Below are 19,545 nucleotides of genomic sequence, written 5' to 3'. Positions count from 1 at the left end.
ATAGTCCTGGGTTAGTAGTCCTGGGTTAGTAGTCCTGTGTTAGAAGTCCTGGGTTAGTAGTCCTGGGTTAGTAGTCCTGGGTTAGTAGTCCTGGTTTAGTAGTCCTGGGTTAGTAGTCCTGGTTTAAACGTCCTGGGTTAGTAGTCCTGGGTTAGTAGTCCTGGGTTAGTATTCCTGGGTTAGTAGTCCTGGGTTAGTGGTCCTGGTTTAGTAGTCCTGGGTTAGTAGTCCTGGGTTAGTTGTCCTGGGTTAGTAGTCCTTGGTTAGGAGTCCTGGGTTAGTTGTCCTGGGTTAGTAGTCCTAGGTTAGTAGTCCTGGGTTAGTAGTCCTGGGTTAGGAGTCCTGGGTTAGGAGTCCTGGGTTAGTAGTCCTGGGTTAGTAGTCCTGGGTTAATAGTCCTGGGTTAGTAGTCCTGTGCTAGGAGTCCTGGGCTAATAGTCCTGGGTTAGTAGTCCTGGGTTAGGAGTCCTGGGTTAGGAGTCCTGGGTTAGTAGTCCTGGTTTAGTAGTCCTGGGTTAGTAGTCCTGGGTTAGTAGTCCTGGGTTAGTAGTCCTGGGTTAATAGTCCTGGGTTAGTGGTCCTTGTTTAGTAGTCCTGGGTTAATAGTCCTGGGTTAGTAGTCCTGGGTTAGTAGTCCTGGGTTAGTAGTCCTGGGTTAGTAGTCTCGGGTTAGTAGTCCTGGGTTATGAGTCCTGGGTTAGGAGTCCTGGGTTAGGAGTCCTGGGTTAGTAGTCCTGGGTTAGTAGTCCTGGGTTAGTATTCCTGGGTTAGTGGTCCTGGGTTAGTAGTCCTGGGTTAATAGTCCTGGGTTAGTAGTCCTGGGTTAGTAGTCTCGGGTTAGTAGTCCTGGGTTAGTAGTCCTGGGTTAGTAGTCCTGGGTTAGGAGTCCTGGGTTAGGAGTCCTGGGTTAGTAGTCCTGGGTTAGTAGTCCTGGGTTAATAGTCCTGGGTTAGTAGTCCTGGGTTAATAGTCCTGGGTTAGTAGTCCTGGGTTAGTAGTCCTGGGTTAATAGTCCTGGGTTAGTAGTCCTGGGTTAATAGTCCTGGGTTAGTAGTCCTGGGTTAATAGTCCTGGGTTAGTAGTCCTGGGTTAGTAGTCCTGGGTTAGTAGTCCTGGGTTAGTAGTCCTGGGTTAGGAGTCCTGGGTTAGGAGTCCTGGGTTAGTAGTCCTGGGTTAGGAGTCCTGGGTTAGGAGTCCTGGGTTAGTAGTCCTGGGTTAGTAGTCCTGGGTTAGTAGTCCTGGGTTAGGAGTCCTGGGTTAGGAGTCCTGGGTTAGGAGTCCTGGGTTAGTAGTCCTGGGTTAGTAGTCCTGGGATAGTAGTCCCGGGATAGTAGTCCCGGGTTAATAGTCCTGGGTTAGTAGTCCTGGGTTAGTAGTCCTGGGTTAGTAGTCCTGGGTTTGTAGTCCTGGGTTAGTAGTCCTGGGTTAGTAGTCCTGGGTTAGTAGTCCTGGGTTAGTAGTCCTGGTTTAATAGTCCTGGTTAGTAGTCCTGGGTTAGTAGTCCTGGGTTAGTATTCCTGGGTTACTGGTCCTGGGTTAGTAGTCCTGGTTTAGTAGTCCTGGGTTAGTAGTCCTGGGTTAGTAGTCTTGGGTTAGTAGTCTTGGGTTAGTATTCCTGGGTTAGTATTCCTGGGTTAGTGGTCCTGGGTTAGTGGTCCTGGGTTAGTAGTCCTGGGTTAGTAGTCCTGGGTTAGTAGTCCTGGGTTAATAGTCCTGGGTTAGTAGTCCTGGGTTAGTAGTCCTGGGTTAGTAGTCCTGGTTAGTAGTCCTGGGTTAGTAGTCCTGGGTTAGTAGTCCTGGGTTAGTAGTCCTGGGTTAATAGTCCTGGGTTAGTAGTCCTGGGTTAGTAGTCCTGGGTTAATAGTCCTGGGTTAATAGTCCTGGGTTAGTAGTCCTGGGTTAGTAGTCCTGGGTTAGTAGTCCTGGGTTAATAGTCCTGGGTTAGTAGTCCTGGGTTAGTAGTCCTGGGTTAGTAGTCCTGGTTTAGTAGTCCTGGGTTAGTATTCCTGGGTTAGTGTTCCTGGGATAGTGTTCCTGGGTTAGTGTTCCTGGGTTAGTAGTCCTGGGTTAGTAGTCCTGGGTTAGTAGTCCTGGTTTAGTAGTCCTGGTTTAGTAGTCCTGGGTTAGTAGTCCTGGGTTAGTAGTCCTGGGTTAGTAGTCCTGGGTTAGTGGTCCTGGGTTCGTGGTCCTGGTTCGTAGTCCTGGTTTAGTAGTCCTGGGTTAGTAGTCCTGGGTTAGGAGTCCTGGGTTAGGAGTCCTGGGTTAGGAGTCCTGGGTTAGTAGTCCCGGGTTAGTTGTCCTGGGTTAGTAGTCCTGGGTTAGTAGTCCTGGGTTAATAGTCCTGGGTTAGTAGTCCTGGGTTAGTTGTCCTGGGTTAGTAGTCCTGGGTTAGTAGTCCTGTGTTAATAGTCCTGTGTTAGTAGTCCTGGGTTAGTTGTCCTGGGTTAGTAGTCCTGGGTTAGGAGTCCTGGGTTAGGAGTCCTGGGTTAGTAGTCCTGGGTTAGTAGTCCTGGGTTAGTTGTCCTGGGTTAGTAGTCCTGGGTTAGGAGTCCTGGGTTAGTTGTCCTGGGTTAGTAGTCCTAGGTTAGTAGTCCTGGGTTAGTAGTCCTGGGTTAGGAGTCCTGGGTTAGGAGTCCTGGGATAGTAGTCCTGGGTTAGTCCTGGGTTAGTAGTCCCGGGTTAGTAGTCCTGGGTTAGTAGTCCTGGGTTAGTAGTCCTGGTTTGTAGTCCTGGGTTAGTAGTCCTGGTTTGTAGTCCTGGGTTAGTAGTCCAGGGTTAGTAGTCCTGGGTTAGTAGTCCTGTGTTAGTAGTCCTGGTTTGTAGTCCTGGGTTAGTAGTCCAGGGTTAGTAGTCCTGGGTTAATAGTCCAGGGTTAGTAGTCCTGGGTTAGGAGTCCTGGGCTTATAGTCCTGGGTTAGTAGTCCTGGGTTAGTAGTCCTGTGTTAGAAGTCCTGGGTTAGTAGTCCTGGGTTAGTAGTCCTGGGTTAGTAGTCCTGGTTTAGTAGTCCTGGGTTAGTAGTCCTGGTTTAAACGTCCTGGGTTAGTAGTCCTGGGTTAGTAGTCCTGGGTTAGTATTCCTGGGTTAATAGTCCTGGGTTAGTGGTCCTGGTTTAGTAGTCCTGGGTTAGTAGTCCTGGGTTAGTAGTCCTGGGTTAGTAGTCCTGGGTTAGTAGTCCTGGGTTAGTGGTCCTGGTTTAGTAGTCCTGGGTTATTAGTCCTGGGTTAGTAGTACTGGGTTAGTAGTCCTGGGTTAGTAGTCCTGGGTTAGTGGTCCTTGTTTATTAGTCCTGGGTTAATAGTCCTGGGTTAGTGGTCCTGGGTTAGTAGTCCTGGGTTAGTAGTCTCGGGTTAGTAGTCCTGGGTTAGGAGTCCTCGGTTAGTAGTCCTGGGTTAGTAGTCCTGGGTTAGTATTCCTAGGTTAGTGGTCCTGGTTTAGTAGTCCTGGGTTAATAGTCCTGGGTTAGTAGTCCTGGGTTAGTAGTCCTGTGTTAGTAGTCCTGTGTTAGTAGTCCTGGGTTAGTAGTCCTGGGTTAATAGTCCTGTGTTAATAGTCCTGGGTTAGTAGTCCTGTGTTAATAGTCCTGGGTTAGTAGTCCTGGGTTAGTTGTCCTGGGTTAGCAGTCCTGGGTTAGGAGTCCTGGGTTAATAGTCCTGGGTTAGTAGTCCTGTGTTAATAGTCCTGGGTTAGTAGTCCTGGGTTAGTAGTCCTGGGTTAGTAGTCCTGGGTTAATAGTCCTGGGTTAGTAGTCCTGGGTTAGTAGTCCTGGGTTAATAGTCCTGGGTTAATAGTCCTGGGTTAGTAGTCCTGGGTTAGTAGTCCTGGGTTAGGAGTCCTGGGTTAGTAGTCCTGGGTTAATAGTCCTGGGTTAATAGTCCTGGGTTAGTAGTCCTGGGTTAGTAGTCCTGGGTTAGTAGTCCTGGGTTAGTAGTCCTGGGTTAGTAGTCCTGGGTTAGTAGTCCTGGGTTAGTAGTCCTGGGTTAATAGTCCTGGGTTAGTAGTCCTGGGTTAGTAGTCCTGGGTTAGTATTCCTGGGTTAGTAGTCCTGGGTTAGTAGTCTTGGGTTAGTAGTCTTGGGTTAGTATTCCTGGGTTAGTATTCCTGGGTTAGTACTCCTGGGTTAGTGGTCCTGGTTTAGTAGTCATGGGTTAGTAGTCATGGGTTAGTAGTCCTGGGTTAGTAGTCCTGTGTTAATAGTCCTGGGTTAGTAGTCCTGGGTTAGTAGTCCTGGGTTAGTAGTCCTGGGTTAGTAGTCCTGGTTTGTAGTCCTGGGTTAGTAGTCCTGGGTTAGTAGTCCTGGGTTAATAGTCCTGGGTTAATAGTCCTGGGTTAGTAGTCCTGGGTTAGTAGTCCTGGGTTAGTAGTCCTGGGTTAATAGTCCTGGGTTAGTAGTCCTGGGTTAGTAGTCCTGGGTTAGTAGTCCTGGGTTAGTAGTCCTGGTTTAGTAGTCCTGGGTTAGTAGTCCTGGGTTAGTAGTCCTGGGTTAGTATTCCTGGGTTAGTGGTCCTGGGTTAGTGGTCCTGGGTTAGTAGTCCTGGGTTAGTAGTCCTGGGTTAGTATTCCTGGGTTAGTATTCCTGGGTTAGTGTTCCTGGGTTAGTGTTCCTGGGTTAGTAGTCCTGGGTTAGTAGTCCTGGGTTAGTAGTCCTGGGTTAGTAGTCCTGGGTTAGTGGTCCTGGGTTAGTGGTCCTGGTTTAGTGGTCCCGGTTGAATAGTCCTGGGTTAGTAGTCCTGGGTTAGTAGTCCTGGGTTAGTATTCCTGGGTTAGTGGTCCTGGGTTCGTAGTCCTGGTTTAGTAGTCCTGGTTTAGTAGTCCTGGGTTAGTAGTCCTGGGTTAGTAGTCCTGGGTTAGTAGTCCTGGGTTAATAGTCCTGGGTTAGTAGTCCTGGGTTAGTAGTCCTGGTTTAGTAGTCCTGGTTTAGTAGTCCTGGGTTAGTAGTCCTGGGTTAGTAGTCCTGGGTTAGTATTCCTGGGTTAGTGGTCCTGGGTTAGTGGTCCTGGGTTAGTAGTCCTGGGTTAGTAGTCCTGGGTTAGTATTCCTGGGTTAGTATTCCTGGGTTAGTGTTCCTGGGTTAGTGTTCCTGGGTTAGTGTTCCTGGGTTAGTAGTCCTGGGTTAGTAGTCCTGGGTTAGTAGTCCTGTGTTAGTAGTCCTGGGTTAGTAGTCCTGGGTTAGTAGTCCTGGTTTAGTAGTCCTGGGTTAGTAGTCCTGGGTTAGTAGTCCTGGGTTAGTAGTCCTGGGTTAGTATTCCTGGGTTATTGGTCCTGGGTTCGTAGTCCTGGTTTAGTAGTCCTGGGTTAGTAGTCCTGGGTTAGGAGTCCTGGGTTAGGAGTCCTGGGTTAGGAGTCCAGGGTTAGTAGTCCTGGGTTAGTTGTCCTGGGTTAGTAGTCCTGGGTTAGTAGTCCTGGGTTAGTAGTCCTGGGTTAGTAGTCCTGGGTTAATAGTCCTGGGTTAGTAGTCCTGGGTTAGTAGTCCTGGGTTAATAGTCCTGGGTTAATAGTCCTGGGTTAGTAGTCCTGGGTTAATAGTCCTGGGTTAGTAGTCCTGGGTTAGTAGTCCTGGGTTAGGAGTCCTGGGTTAGTAGTCCTGGGTTAATAGTCCTGGGTTAATAGTCCTGGGTTAGTAGTCCTGGGTTAGTAGTCCTGGGTTAATAGTCCTGGGTTAGTAGTCCTGGGTTAGTAGTCCTGGGTTAGTAGTCCTGGGTTTGTAGTCCTGGGTTAGTAGTCCTGGGTTAGTAGTCCTGGGTTAGTAGTCCTGGGTTAATAGTCCTGGGTTAGTAGTCCTGGGTTAGTAGTCCTGGGTTAGTATTCCTGGGTTAGTAGTCCTGGGTTAGTAGTCTTGGGTTAGTAGTCTTGGGTTAGTATTCCTGGGTTAGTATTCCTGGGTTAGTACTCCTGGGTTAGTGGTCCTGGTTTAGTAGTCATGGGTTAGTAGTCATGGGTTAGTAGTCCTGGGTTAGTAGTCCTCTGTTAATAGTCCTGGGTTAGTAGTCCTGGGTTAGTAGTCCTGGGTTAGTAGTCCTGGGTTAGTAGTCCTGGTTTGTAGTCCTGGGTTAGTAGTCCTGGGTTAGTAGTCCTGGGTTAATAGTCCTGGGTTAATAGTCCTGGGTTAGTAGTCCTGGGTTAGTAGTCCTGGGTTATTAGTCCTGGGTTAGTAGTCCTGGGTTAATAGTCCTGGGTTAGTAGTCCTGGGTTAGTAGTCCTGGGTTAGTAGTCCTGGGTTAGTAGTCCTGGTTTAGTAGTCCTGGGTTAGTAGTCCTGGGTTAGTATTCCTGGGTTAGTGGTCCTGGGTTAGTGGTCCTGGGTTAGTAGTCCTGGGTTAGTAGTCCTGGGTTAGTATTCCTGGGTTAGTATTCCTGGGTTAGTGTTCCTGGGTTAGTGTTCCTGGGTTAGTAGTCCTGGGTTAGTAGTCCTGGGTTAGTAGTCCTGGGTTAGTAGTCCTGGGTTAGTAGTCCTGGGTTAGTGGTCCTGGTTTAGTGGTCCCGGTTGAATAGTCCTGGGTTAGTAGTCCTGGGTTAGTAGTCCTGGGTTAGTATTCCTGGGTTAGTGGTCCTGGGTTCGTAGTCCTGGTTTAGTAGTCCTGGTTTAGTAGTCCTGGGTTAGTAGTCCTGGGTTAGTAGTCCTGGGTTAGTAGTCCTGGGTTAATAGTCCTGGGTTAGTAGTCCTGGGTTAGTAGTCCTGGTTTAGTAGTCCTGGTTTAGTAGTCCTGGGTTAGTAGTCCTGGGTTAGTAGTCCTGGGTTAGTATTCCTGGGTTAGTGGTCCTGGGTTAGTGGTCCTGGGTTAGTAGTCCTGGGTTAGTAGTCCTGGGTTAGTATTCCTGGGTTAGTATTCCTGGGTTAGTGTTCCTGGGTTAGTGTTCCTGGGTTAGTGTTCCTGGGTTAGTAGTCCTGGGTTAGTAGTCCTGGGTTAGTAGTCCTGTGTTAGTAGTCCTGGGTTAGTAGTCCTGGGTTAGTAGTCCTGGTTTAGTAGTCCTGGGTTAGTAGTCCTGGGTTAGTAGTCCTGGGTTAGTAGTCCTGGGTTAGTATTCCTGGGTTATTGGTCCTGGGTTCGTAGTCCTGGTTTAGTAGTCCTGGGTTAGTAGTCCTGGGTTAGTTGTCCTGGGTTAGTAGTCCTGGGTTAGTAGTCCTGTGTTAATAGTCTTGGGTTAGTAGTCCTGGGTTAGTTGTCCTGGGTTAGTAGTCCTGGGTTAGTAGTCCTGTGTTAATAGTCCTGGGTTAGTAGTCCTGGGTTAGTTGTCCTGGGTTAGTAGTCCTGGGTTAGTAGTCCTGTGTTAATAGTCCTGGGTTAGTAGTCCTGGGTTAGTTGTCCTGGGTTAGTAGTCCTGGGTTAGTAGTCCTGTGTTAATAGTCCTGGGTTAGTAGTCCTGGGTTAGTTGTCCTGGGTTAGTAGTCCTGGGTTAGGAGTCCTGGGTTAGTAGTCCTGGGTTAGTAGTCCTGGGTTAGTAGTCCTGGGTTAGTTGTCCTGGGTTAGTAGTCCTTGGTTAGGAGTCCTGGGTTAGTTGTCCTGGGTTAGTAGTCCTAGGTTAGTAGTCCTGGGTTAGTAGTCCAGGGTTAGGAGTCCTGGGTTAGGAGTCCTGGGTTAGTAGTCCTGGGTTAGTCCTGGGTTAGTAGTCCCGGGTTAGTAGTCCTGGGTTAGTAGTCCTGGATTAGTAGTCCTGGTTTGTAGTCCTGGGTTAGGAGTCCTGGTTTGTAGTCCTGGGTTAGTAGTCCTGTGTTAGTAGTCCTGGTTTGTAGTCCAGGGTTAGTAGTCCTGGGTTAGGAGTCCTGGGCTAATAGTCCTGGGTTAGTAGTCCTGGGTTAGTAGTCCTGTGTTAGAAGTCCTGGGTTAGTAGTCCTGGGTTAGTAGTCCTGGGTTAGTAGTCCTGGTTTAGTAGTCCTGGGTTAGTAGTCCTGGTTTAAACGTCCTGGGTTAGTAGTCCTGGGTTAGTAGTCCTGGGTTAGTATTCCTGGGTTAGTAGTCCTGGGTTAGTGGTCCTGGTTTAGTAGTCCTGGGTTAGTAGTCCTGGCTTAGTTGTCCTGGGTTAGTAGTCCTTGGTTAGGAGTCCTGGGTTAGTTGTCCTGGGTTAGTAGTCCTAGGTTAGTAGTCCTGGGTTAGTAGTCCTGGGTTAGGAGTCCTGGGTTAGGAGTCCTGGGTTAGTAGTCCTGGGTTAGTAGTCCTGGGTTAATAGTCCTGGGTTAGTAGTCCTGTGCTAGGAGTCCTGGGCTAATAGTCCTGGGTTAGTAGTCCTGGGTTAGGAGTCCTGGGTTAGGAGTCCTGGGTTAGTAGTCCTGGTTTAGTAGTCCTGGGTTAGTAGTCCTGGGTTAGTAGTCCTGGGTTAGTAGTCCTGGGTTAATAGTCCTGGGTTAGTGGTCCTTGTTTAGTAGTCCTGGGTTAATAGTCCTGGGTTAGTAGTCCTGGGTTAGTAGTCCTGGGTTAGTAGTCCTGGGTTAGTAGTCCTGGGTTAGGAGTCCTGGGTTAGGAGTCCTGGGTTAGTAGTCCTGGTTTAGTAGTCCTGGGTTAGTAGTCCTGGGTTAGTAGTCCTGGGTTAGTAGTCCTGGGTTAATAGTCCTGGGTTAGTGGTCCTTGTTTAGTAGTCCTGGGTTAATAGTCCTGGGTTAGTAGTCCTGGGTTAGTAGTCCTGGGTTAGTAGTCCTGGGTTAGTAGTCCTGGGTTATGAGTCCTGGGTTAGGAGTCCTGGGTTAGGAGTCCTGGGTTAGTAGTCCTGGGTTAGTAGTCCTGGGTTAGTATTCCTGGGTTAGTGGTCCTGGGTTAGTAGTCCTGGGTTAATAGTCCTGGGTTAGTAGTCCTGGGTTAGTAGTCCTGGGTTAGTAGTCTCGGGTTAGTAGTCCTGGGTTAGTAGTCCTGGGTTAGTAGTCCTGGGTTAGTAGTCCTGGGTTAATAGTCCTGGGTTAGTAGTCCTGGGTTAGTAGTCCTGGGTTAGTAGTCCTGGGTTAGTAGTCCTGGGTTAGTAGTCCTGGTTTAGTAGTCCTGGGTTAGTAGTCCTGGGTTAGTAGTCCTGGGTTAGTATTCCTGGGTTAGTGGTCCTGGGTTAGTGGTCCTGGGTTAGTAGTCCTGGGTTAGTAGTCCTGGGTTAGTATTCCTGGGTTAGTATTCCTGGGTTAGTGTTCCTGGGTTAGTGTTCCTGGGTTAGTAGTCCTGGGTTAGTAGTCCTGGGTTAGTAGTCCTGGGTTAGTAGTCCTGGGTTAGTGGTCCTGGTTTAGTGGTCCCGGTTGAATAGTCCTGGGTTAGTAGTCCTGGGTTAGTAGTCCTGGGTTAGTATTCCTGGGTTAGTGGTCCTGGGTTCGTAGTCCTGGTTTAGTAGTCCTGGTTTAGTAGTCCTGGGTTAGTAGTCCTGGGTTAGTAGTCCTGGGTTAGTAGTCCTGGGTTAATAGTCCTGGGTTAGTAGTCCTGGGTTAGTAGTCCTGGTTTAGTAGTCCTGGTTTAGTAGTCCTGGGTTAGTAGTCCTGGGTTAGTAGTCCTGGGTTAGTATTCCTGGGTTAGTGGTCCTGGGTTAGTAGTCCTGGTTTAGTAGTCCTGGGTTAGTAGTCCTGGGTTAGTAGCCCTGGGTTAGTAGTCCTGGGTTAGTATTCCTGGGTTATTGGTCCTGGGTTCGTAGTCCTGGTTTAGTAGTCCTGGGTTAGTAGTCCTGGGTTAGGAGTCCTGGGTTAGGAGTCCTGGGTTAGGAGTCCTGGGTTAGTAGTCCTGGGTTAGTTGTCCTGGGTTAGTAGTCCTGGGTTAGTAGTCCTGTGTTAATAGTCCTGGGTTAGTAGTCCTGGGTTAGTTGTCCTGGGTTAGTAGTCCTGGGTTAGTAGTCCTGTGTTAATAGTCCTGGGTTAGTAGTCCTGGGTTAGTTGTCCTGGGTTAGTAGTCCTGGGTTAGGAGTCCTGGGTTAGTAGTCCTGGGTTAGTAGTCCTGGGTTAGTAGTCCTGGGTTAGTTGTCCTGGGTTAGTAGTCCTTGGTTAGGAGTCCTGGGTTAGTTGTCCTGGGTTAGTAGTCCTAGGTTAGTAGTCCTGGGTTAGTAGTCCAGGGTTAGGAGTCCTGGGTTAGGAGTCCTGGGTTAGTAGTCCTGGGTTAGTAGTCCAGGGTTAGGAGTCCTGGGTTAGGAGTCCTGGGTTAGTAGTCCTGGGTTAGTCCTGGGTTAGTCCTGGGTTAGTAGTCCCGGGTTAGTAGTCCTGGGTTAGTAGTCCTGGATTAGTAGTCCTGGTTTGTAGTCATGGGTTAGTAGTCCTGGTTTGTAGTCCTGGGTTAGTAGTCCTGTGTTAGTAGTCCTGGTTTGTAGTCCAGGGTTAGTAGTCCTGGGTTAGGAGTCCTGGGCTAATAGTCCTGGGTTAGTAGTCCTGGGTTAGTAGTCCTGTGTTAGAAGTCCTGGGTTAGTAGTCCTGGGTTAGTAGTCCTGGGTTAGTAGTCCTGGTTTAGTAGTCCTGGGTTAGTAGTCCTGGTTTAAACGTCCTGGGTTAGTAGTCCTGGGTTAGTAGTCCTGGGTTAGTATTCCTGGGTTAGTAGTCCTGGGTTAGTGGTCCTGGTTTAGTAGTCCTGGGTTAGTAGTCCTGGGTTAGTTGTCCTGGGTTAGTAGTCCTTGGTTAGGAGTCCTGGGTTAGTTGTCCTGGGTTAGTAGTCCTAGGTTAGTAGTCCTGGGTTAGTAGTCCTGGGTTAGGAGTCCTGGGTTAGGAGTCCTGGGTTAGTAGTCCTGGGTTAGTAGTCCTGGGTTAATAGTCCTGGGTTAGTAGTCCTGTGCTAGGAGTCCTGGGCTAATAGTCCTGGGTTAGTAGTCCTGGGTTAGGAGTCCTGGGTTAGTAGTCCTGGTTTAGTAGTCCTGGGTTAGTAGTCCTGGGTTAGTAGTCCTGGGTTAGTAGTCCTGGGTTAATAGTCCTGGGTTAGTGGTCCTTGTTTAGTAGTCCTGGGTTAATAGTCCTGGGTTAGTAGTCCTGGGTTAGTAGTCCTGGGTTAGTAGTCCTGGGTTAGTAGTCCTGGGTTATGAGTCCTGGGTTAGGAGTCCTGGGTTAGGAGTCCTGGGTTAGTAGTCCTGGGTTAGTAGTCCTGGGTTAGTATTCCTGGGTTAGTGGTCCTGGGTTAGTAGTCCTGGGTTAATAGTCCTGGGTTAGTAGTCCTGGGTTAGTAGTCCTGGGTTAGTAGTCTCGGGTTAGTAGTCCTGGGTTAGTAGTCCTGGGTTAGTAGTCCTGGGTTAGGAGTCCTGGGTTAGGAGTCCTGGGTTAGTAGTCCTGGGTTAGTAGTCCTGGGTTAATAGTCCTGGGTTAGTAGTCCTGGGTTAATAGTCCTGGGTTAGTAGTCCTGGGTTAGTAGTCCTGGGTTAGTAGTCCTGGGTTAGTAGTCCTGGGTTAATAGTCCTGGGTTAATAGTCCTGGGTTAGTAGTCCTGGGTTAGTAGTCCTGGGTTAATAGTCCTGGGTTAATAGTCCTGGGTTAGTAGTCCTGGGTTAATAGTCCTGGGTTAGTAGTCCTGGGTTAGTAGTACTGGGTTAGTAGTCCTGGGTTAGGAGTCCTGGGTTAGTAGTCCTGGGTTAGTAGTCCTGGGTTAGGAGTCCTGGGTTAGGAGTCCTGGGTTAGTAGTCCTGGGTTAGTAGTCCTGGGTTAGGAGTCCTGGGTTAGGAGTCCTGGGTTAGTAGTCCTGGGTTAGTAGTCCTGGGTTAGTAGTCCTGGGTTAGGAGTCCTGGGTTAGGAGTCCTGGGTTAGGAGTCCTGGGTTAGTAGTCCTGGGATAGTAGTCCCGGGATAGTAGTCCCGGGTTAATAGTCCTGGGTTAGTAGTCCTGGGTTAGTAGTCCTGGGTTAGTAGTCCTGGGTTTGTAGTCCTGGGTTAGTAGTCCTGGGTTAGTAGTCCTGGGTTAGTAGTCCTGGGTTAGTAGTCCTGGTTTAATAGTCCTGGTTAGTAGTCCTGGGTTAGTAGTCCTGGGTTAGTAGTCCTGGGTTAGTATTCCTGGGTTACTGGTCCTGGGTTAGTAGTCCTGGTTTAGTAGTCCTGGGTTAGTAGTCCTGGGTTAGTAGTCCTGGGTTAGTAGTCTTGGGTTAGTAGTCTTGGGTTAGTATTCCTGGGTTAGTATTCCTGGGTTAGTGGTCCTGGGTTAGTGGTCCTGGGTTAGTAGTCATGGGTTAGTAGTCCTGGGTTAGTAGTCCTGGGTTAGTAGTCCTGGGTTAATAGTCCTGGGTTAGTAGTCCTGGGTTAGGCGTCCTGGGTTAGTAGTCCTGGGTTAGTAGTCCTGGTTAGTAGTCCTGGGTTAGTAGTCCTGGGTTAGTAGTCCTGGGTTAGTAGTCCTGGGTTAATAGTCCTGGGTTAGTAGTCCTGGGTTAGTAGTCCTGGGTTAGTAGTCCTGGGTTAATAGTCCTGGGTTAATAGTCCTGGGTTAGTAGTCCTGGGTTAGTAGTCCTGGGTTAGTAGTCCTGGGTTAATAGTCCTGGGTTAGTAGTCCTGGGTTAGTAGTCCTGGGTTAGTAGTCCTGGGTTAGTAGTCCTGGTTTAGTAGTCCTGGGTTAGTATTCCTGGGTTAGTGTTCCTGGGATAGTGTTCCTGGGTTAGTAGTCCTGGGTTAGTAGTCCTGGGTTAGTAGTCCTGGGTTAGTAGTCCTGGTTTAGTAGTCCTGGTTTAGTAGTCCTGGGTTAGTAGTCCTGGGTTAGTAGTCCTGGGTTAGTAGTCCTGGGTTAGTGGTCCTGGGTTCGTGGTCCTGGTTCGTAGTCCTGGTTTAGTAGTCCTGGGTTAGTAGTCCTGGGTTAGGAGTCCTGGGTTAGGAGTCCTGGGTTAGGAGTCCTGGGTTAGTAGTCCTGGGTTAGTTGTCCTGGGTTAGTAGTCCTGGGTTAGTAGTCCTGGGTTAATAGTCCTGGGTTAGTAGTCCTGGGTTAGTTGTCCTGGGTTAGTAGTCCTGGGTTAGTAGTCCTGTGTTAATAGTCCTGTGTTAGTAGTCCTGGGTTAGTTGTCCTGGGTTAGTAGTCCTGGGTTAGGAGTCCTGGGTTAGGAGTCCTGGGTTAGTAGTCCTGGGTTAGTAGTCCTGGGTTAGTTGTCCTGGGTTAGTAGTCCTGGGTTAGGAGTCCTGGGTTAGTTGTCCTGGGTTAGTAGTCCTAGGTTAGTAGTCCTGGGTTAGTAGTCCTGGGTTAGGAGTCCTGGGTTAGGAGTCCTGGGTTAGTAGTCCTGGGTTAGTCCTGGGTTAGTAGTCCCGGGTTAGTAGTCCTGGGTTAGTAGTCCTGGGTTAGTAGTCCTGGTTTGTAGTCCTGGGTTAGTAGTCCTGGTTTGTAGTCCTGGGTTAGTAGTCCAGGGTTAGTAGTCCTGGGTTAGTAGTCCTGTGTTAGTAGTCCTGGTTTGTAGTCCTGGGTTAGTAGTCCAGGGTTAGTAGTCCTGGGTTAATAGTCCAGGGTTAGTAGTCCTGGGTTAGGAGTCCTGTGTTAGAAGTCCTGGGTTAGTAGTCCTGGGTTAGTAGTCCTGGGTTAGTAGTCCTGGTTTAGTAGTCCTGGGTTAGTAGTCCTGGTTTAAACGTCCTGGGTTAGTAGTCCTGGGTTAGTAGTCCTGGGTTAGTATTCCTGGGTTAATAGTCCTGGGTTAGTGGTCCTGGTTTAGTAGTCCTGGGTTAGTAGTCCTGGGTTAGTAGTCCTGGGTTAGTAGTCCTGGGTTAGTAGTCCTGGGTTAGTGGTCCTGGTTTAGTAGTCCTGGGTTATTAGTCCTGGGTTAGTAGTCCTGGGTTAGTAGTACTGGGTTAGTAGTCCTGGGTTAGTAGTCCTGGGTTAGGAGTCCTGGGTTTGGAGTCCTGGGTTAGGAGTCCTGGGTTAGTAGTCCTGGGTTAGTAGTCCTGGGTTAGTATTCCTGGGTTAGTGGTCCTGGGTTAGTAGTCCTGGGTTAATAGTCCTGGGTTAGTAGTCCTGGGTTAGTAGTCCTGGGTTAGTAGTCTCGGGTTAGTAGTCCTGGGTTAGTAGTCCTGGGTTAGGAGTCCTGGGTTAGGAGTCCTGGGTTAGGAGTCCTGGGTTAGTAGTCCTGGGTTAGTAGTCCTGGGTTAGTAGTCCTGGGTTAATAGTCCTGGGTTAGTAGTCCTGTGTTAATAGTCCTGGGTTAGTAGTCCTGGGTTAGTAGTCCTGGGTTAGTAGTCCTGGGTTAGTAGTCCTGGGTTAATAGTCCTGGGTTAGTAGTCCTGGGTTAGTAGTCCTGGGTTAATAGTCCTGGGTTAATAGTCCTGGGTTAGTAGTCCTGGGTTAATAGTCCTGGGTTAGTAGTCCTGGGTTAGTAGTCCTGGGTTAGGAGTCCTGGGTTAGTAGTCCTGGGTTAGTAGTCCTGGGTTAGTAGTCCTGGGTTAGGAGTCCTGGGTTAGTAGTCCTGGGTTAGTAGTCCTGGGTTAGGAGTCCTGGGTTAGGAGTCCTGGGTTAGGAGTCCTGGGTTAGTAGTCCTGGGTTAGTAGTCCTGGGTTAGGAGTCCTGGGTTAAGAGTCCTGGGTTAGGAGTCCTGGGTTAGGAGTCCTGGGTTAGTAGTCCTGGGTTAGTAGTCCTGGGTTAATAGTCCTGGGTTAGTAGTCCTGGGTTAGTAGTCCTGGGTTAGTAGTCCTGGGTTAGTAGTCCTGGGTTAATAGTCCTGGGTTAGTAGTCCTGGGTTAGTAGTCCTGGGTTAGTATTCCTGGGTTAGTAGTCCTGGGTTAGTAGTCTTGGGTTAGTAGTCTTGGGTTAGTATTCCTGGGTTAGTATTCCTGGGTTAGTACTCCTGGGTTAGTGGTCCTGGTTTAGTAGTCATGGGTTAGTAGTCATGGGTTAGTAGTCCTGGGTTAGTAGTCCTGTGTTAATAGTCCTGGGTTAGTAGTCCTGGGTTAGTAGTCCTGGGTTAGTAGTCCTGGGTTAGTAGTCCTGGTTTGTAGTCCTGGGTTAGTAGTCCTGGGTTAGTAGTCCTGGGTTAGTAGTCCTGGGTTAGTAGTCCTGGGTTAATAGTCCTGGGTTAGTAGTCCTGGGTTAGTAGTCCTGGGTTAGTAGTCCTGGGTTAGTAGTCCTGGGTTAATAGTCCTGGGTTAGTAGTCCTGGGTTAATAGTCCTGGGTTAGTAGTCCTGGTTTAGTAGTCCTGGTTTAGTAGTCCTGGGTTAGTAGTCCTGGGTTAGTAGTCCTGGGTTAGTATTCCTGGGTTAGTGGTCCTGGGTTAGTGGTCCTGGGTTAGTAGTCCTGGGTTAGTAGTCCTGGGTTAGTATTCCTGGGTTAGTAGTCCTGGGTTAGTGTTCCTGGGTTAGTGTTCCTGGGTTAGTGTTCCTGGGTTAGTGTTCCTGGGTTAGTAGTCCTGGGTTAGTAGTCCTGGGTTAGTAGTCCTGGGTTAGTAGTCCTGGGTTAGTAGTCCTGGTTTAGTGGTCCTGGTTTAGTGGTCCCGGTTGAATAGTCCTGGGTTAGTAGTCCTGGGTTAGTAGTCCTGGGTTAGTAGTCCTGGGTTAGTGGTCCTGGGTTAGTATTCCTGGTTTAGTAGTCCTGGTTTAGTAGTCCTGGGTTAGTAGTCCTGGGTTAGTAGTCCTGGGTTAGTAGTCCTGGGTTAGTAGTCCTGGGTTAGGAGTCCTGGGTTAGGAGTCCTGGGTTAGTTGTCCTGGGTTAGTAGTCCTGGGTTAATAATCCTGTGTTAATAGTCCTGGGTTAGTAGTCCTGTGTTAATAGTCCTGGGTTAGTAGTCCTGGGTTAGTAGTCCTGGGTTAGCAGTCCTGGGTTAGGAGTCCTGGGTTAATAGTCCTGGGTTAATAGTCCTGTGTTAATAGTCCTGGGTTAGTAGTCCTGGGTTAGTAGTCCTGGGTTAGTAGTCCTGGGTTAGTAGTCCTGGGTTAATAGTCCTGGGTTAGTAGTCCTGGGTTAGTAGTCCTGGGTTAATAGTCCTGGGTTAATAGTCCTGGGTTAGTAGTCCTGGGTTAATAGTCCTGGGTTAGTAGTCCTGGGTTAGTAGTCCTGGGTTAGTAGTCCTGGGTTAGTAGTCCTGGGTTAGTAGTCCTGGGTTAGGAGTCCTGGGTTAGTAGTCCTGGGTTTGGAGTCCTGGGTTAGTAGTCCTGGGTTTGGAGTCCAGGGTTAGTAGTCCTGGGTTAATAGTCCAGGGTTAGTAGTCCTGGGTTAGGAGTCCTGGGCAAATAGTCCTGGGTTAGGAGTCCTGGGTTAGGAGTCCTGGCTTAGTAGTCCTTGGTTAGGAGTCCTGGGTTAGTAGTCCTGGGTTAGTAGTCCTGGGTTAATAGTCCTGGGTTAGTAGTCCTGGGTTAGGAGTCCTGGGCTAATAGTCCTGGGTTAGTAGTCCTGGGTTAGGAGTCCTGGGTTAATAGTCCTGGGTTAATAGTCCAGGGTTAGTAGTCCAGGGTTAGTAGTCCTGGGCTAATAGTCCTGGGTTAGTAGTCCTGGGTTAGGAGTCCTGGGTTAAGAGTCCTGGGTTAGTAGTCCTGGGTTAGGAGTCCTGGGTTAGGAGTCCTGGGTTAGGAGTCCTGGTTTAGTAGTCCTGGGTTAGTAGTCCTGGTTTAATAGTCCTGGATTAGTATTCCTGGGTTAGTAGTCCTGGGTTAGTGGTCCTGGGTTAGTAGTCCTGGGTTAGTAGTCCTGGGTTGGTAGTCCTGGGTTAGTATTCCTGGGTTAGTAGTCCTGGGTTAGTGGTCCTGGGTTAGTAGTCCTGGGTTAGTAGTCCTGGGTTAGTAGTCCTGGGTTAGTAGTCCTGGGTTAGTGGTCCTGGTTTAGTAGTCCTGGGTTAGTAGTCCTGGGTTAGTAGTCCTGGGTTAGTGGTCCTGGTTTAGTAGTCCTGGGTTAATAGTCCTGGGTTAGTAGTCCTGGGTTAGTAGTCCTGGGTTAGTGGTCCTGGTTTAGTAGTCCTGGGTTAGTAGTCCTGGGTTAGTAGTCCTGGGTTAGTAGTCCTGGGTTAGTAGTCCTGGGTTTGTAGTCCTGGGTTAGTAGTCCTGGGTTAGTAGTCCTGGGTTAGTAGTCCTGGGTTAATAGTCCTGGGTTAGTAGTCCTTGGTTAGTAGTCCTGGGTTAGTATTCCTGGGTTAGTAGTCCTGGGTTAGTAGTCTTGGGTTAGTAGTCTTGGGTTAGTATTCCTGGGTTAGTATTCCTGGGTTAGTACTCCTGGGTTAGTGGTCCTGGTTTAGTAGTCATGGGTTAGTAGTCATGGGTTAGTAGTCCTGGGTTAGTAGTCCTGTGTTAATAGTCCTGGGTTAGTAGTCCTGGGTTAGTAGTCCTGGTTTGTAGTCCTGGGTTAGTAGTCCTGGGTTAGTAGTCCTGGGTTAGTAGTCCTGTGTTAATAGTCCTGGGTTAGTAGTCCTGGGTTAGTAGTCCTGGGTTAGTAGTCCTGGGTTAGTAGTCCTGGGTTAGTAGTCCTGGGTTAGTAGTCCTGGTTTAGTAGTCCTGGTTTAGTAGTCCTGGTTTAGTAGTCCTGGGTTAGTAGTCCTGGGTTAGTAGTCCTGGGTTAGTAGTCCTGGGTTAGTGGTCCTGGGTTCGTGGTCCTGGTTCGTAGTCCTGGTTTAGTAGTCCTGGGTTAGTAGTCCTGGGTTAGGAGTCCTGGGTTAGGAGTCCTGGGTTAGGAGTCCTGGGTTAGTAGTCCTGGGTTAGTTGTCCTGGGTTAGTAGTCCTGGGTTAGTAGTCCTGGGTTAATAGTCCTGGGTTAGTAGTCCTGGGTTAGTTGTCCTGGGTTAGTAGTCCTGGGTTAGTAGTCCTGTGTTAATAGTCCTGTGTTAGTAGTCCTGGGTTAGTTGTCCTGGGTTAGTAGTCCTGGGTTAGGAGTCCTGGGTTAGGAGTCCTGGGTTAGTAGTCCTGGGTTAGTAGTCCTGGGTTAGTTGTCCTGGGTTAGTAGTCCTGGGTTAGGAGTCCTGGGTTAGTTGTCCTGGGTTAGTAGTCCTAGGTTAGTAGTCCTGGGTTAGTAGTCCTGGGTTAGGAGTCCTGGGTTAGGAGTCCTGGGTTAGTAGTCCTGGGTTAGTCCTGGGTTAGTAGTCCCGGGTTAGTAGTCCTGGGTTAGTAGTCCTGGGTTAGTAGTCCTGGTTTGTAGTCCTGGGTTAGTAGTCCTGGTTTGTAGTCCTGGGTTAGTAGTCCAGGGTTAGTAGTCCTGGGTTAGTAGTCCTGTGTTAGTAGTCCTGGTTTGTAGTCCTGGGTTAGTAGTCCAGGGTTAGTAGTCCTGGGTTAATAGTCCAGGGTTAGTAGTCCTGGGTTAGGAGTCCTGGGCTTATAGTCCTGGGTTAGTAGTCCTGGGTTAGTAGTCCTGTGTTAGAAGTCCTGGGTTAGTAGTCCTGGGTTAGTAGTCCTGGGTTAGTAGTCCTGGTTTAGTAGTCCTGGGTTAGTAGTCCTGATTTAAACGTCCTGGGTTAGTAGTCCTGGGTTAGTAGTCCTGGGTTAGTATTCCTGGGTTAATAGTCCTGGGTTAGTGGTCCTGGTTTAGTAGTCCTGGGTTAGTAGTCCTGGGTTAGTAGTCCTGGGTTAGTAGTCCTGGGTTAGTAGTCCTGGGTTAGTGGTCCTGGTTTAGTAGTCCTGGGTTATTAGTCCTGGGTTAGTAGTCCTGGGTTAGTAGTACTGGGTTAGTAGTCCTGGGTTAGTAGTCCTGGGTTAGTGGTCCTTGTTTATTAGTCCTGGGTTAATAGTCCTGGGTTAGTGGTCCTGGGTTAGTAGTCCTGGGTTAGTAGTCTCGGGTTAGTAGTCCTGGGTTAGGAGTCCTCGGTTAGTAGTCCTGGGTTAGTAGTCCTGGGTTAGTATTCCTAGGTTAGTGGTCCTGGTTTAGTAGTCCTGGGTTAATAGTCCTGGGTTAGTAGTCCTGGGTTAGTAGTCCTGTGTTAGTAGTCCTGTGTTAGTAGTCCTGGGTTAGTAGTCCTGGGTTAATAGTCCTGTGTTAATAGTCCTGGGTTAGTAGTCCTGTGTTAATAGTCCTGGGTTAGTAGTCCTGGGTTAGTTGTCCTGGGTTAGCAGTCCTGGGTTAGGAGTCCTGGGTTAATAGTCCTGGGTTAGTAGTCCTGTGTTAATAGTCCTGGGTTAGTAGTCCTGGGTTAGTAGTCCTGGGTTAGTAGTCCTGGGTTAATAGTCCTGGGTTAGTAGTCCTGGGTTAGTAGTCCTGGGTTAATAGTCCTGGGTTAATAGTCCTGGGTTAGTAGTCCTGGGTTAATAGTCCTGGGTTAGTAGTCCTGGGTTAGTAGTCCTGGGTTAGGAGTCCTGGGTTAGTAGTCCTGGGTTAGTAGTCCTGGGTTAGTAGTCCTGGGTTAGGAGTCCTTGGTTAGTAGTCCTGGGTTAGTAGTCCAGGGTTAGTAGTCCTGGGTTAATAGTCCAGGGTTAGTAGTCCTGGGTTAGGAGTCCTGGGCAAATAGTCCTGGGTTAGTAGTCCTGGGTTAGGAGTCCTGGGTTAGTAGTCCTGGGTTAGTAGTCCTGGGTTAATAGTCCTGGGTTAGTAGTCCTGTGTTAGGAGTCCTGGGCTAATAGTCCTGGGTTAGGAGTCCTGGGTTAGGAGTCCTGGGTTAGTAGTCCTGGGTTAGTATTCCTGGGTTAGTAGTCTTGGGTTAGTAGTCTTGGGTTAGTATTCCTGGGTTAGTATTCCTGGGTTAGTACTCCTGGGTTAGTGGTCCTGGTTTAGTAGTCATGGGTTAGTAGTCATGGGTTAGTAGTCCTGGGTTAGTAGTCCTGTGTTAATA

The sequence above is a fragment of the Eucyclogobius newberryi genome, unplaced genomic scaffold (assembly GCF_026437365.1).
Source record: "Eucyclogobius newberryi isolate DKJ021-1_F unplaced genomic scaffold, fEucNew1.0.hap1 SCAF_11, whole genome shotgun sequence".
Taxonomy (NCBI): Eukaryota; Metazoa; Chordata; class Actinopteri; order Gobiiformes; family Gobiidae; genus Eucyclogobius; species Eucyclogobius newberryi.
The sequence above is the reverse complement of the archived record's forward strand: the minus strand, read 5'-3'. Positions refer to the sequence as shown.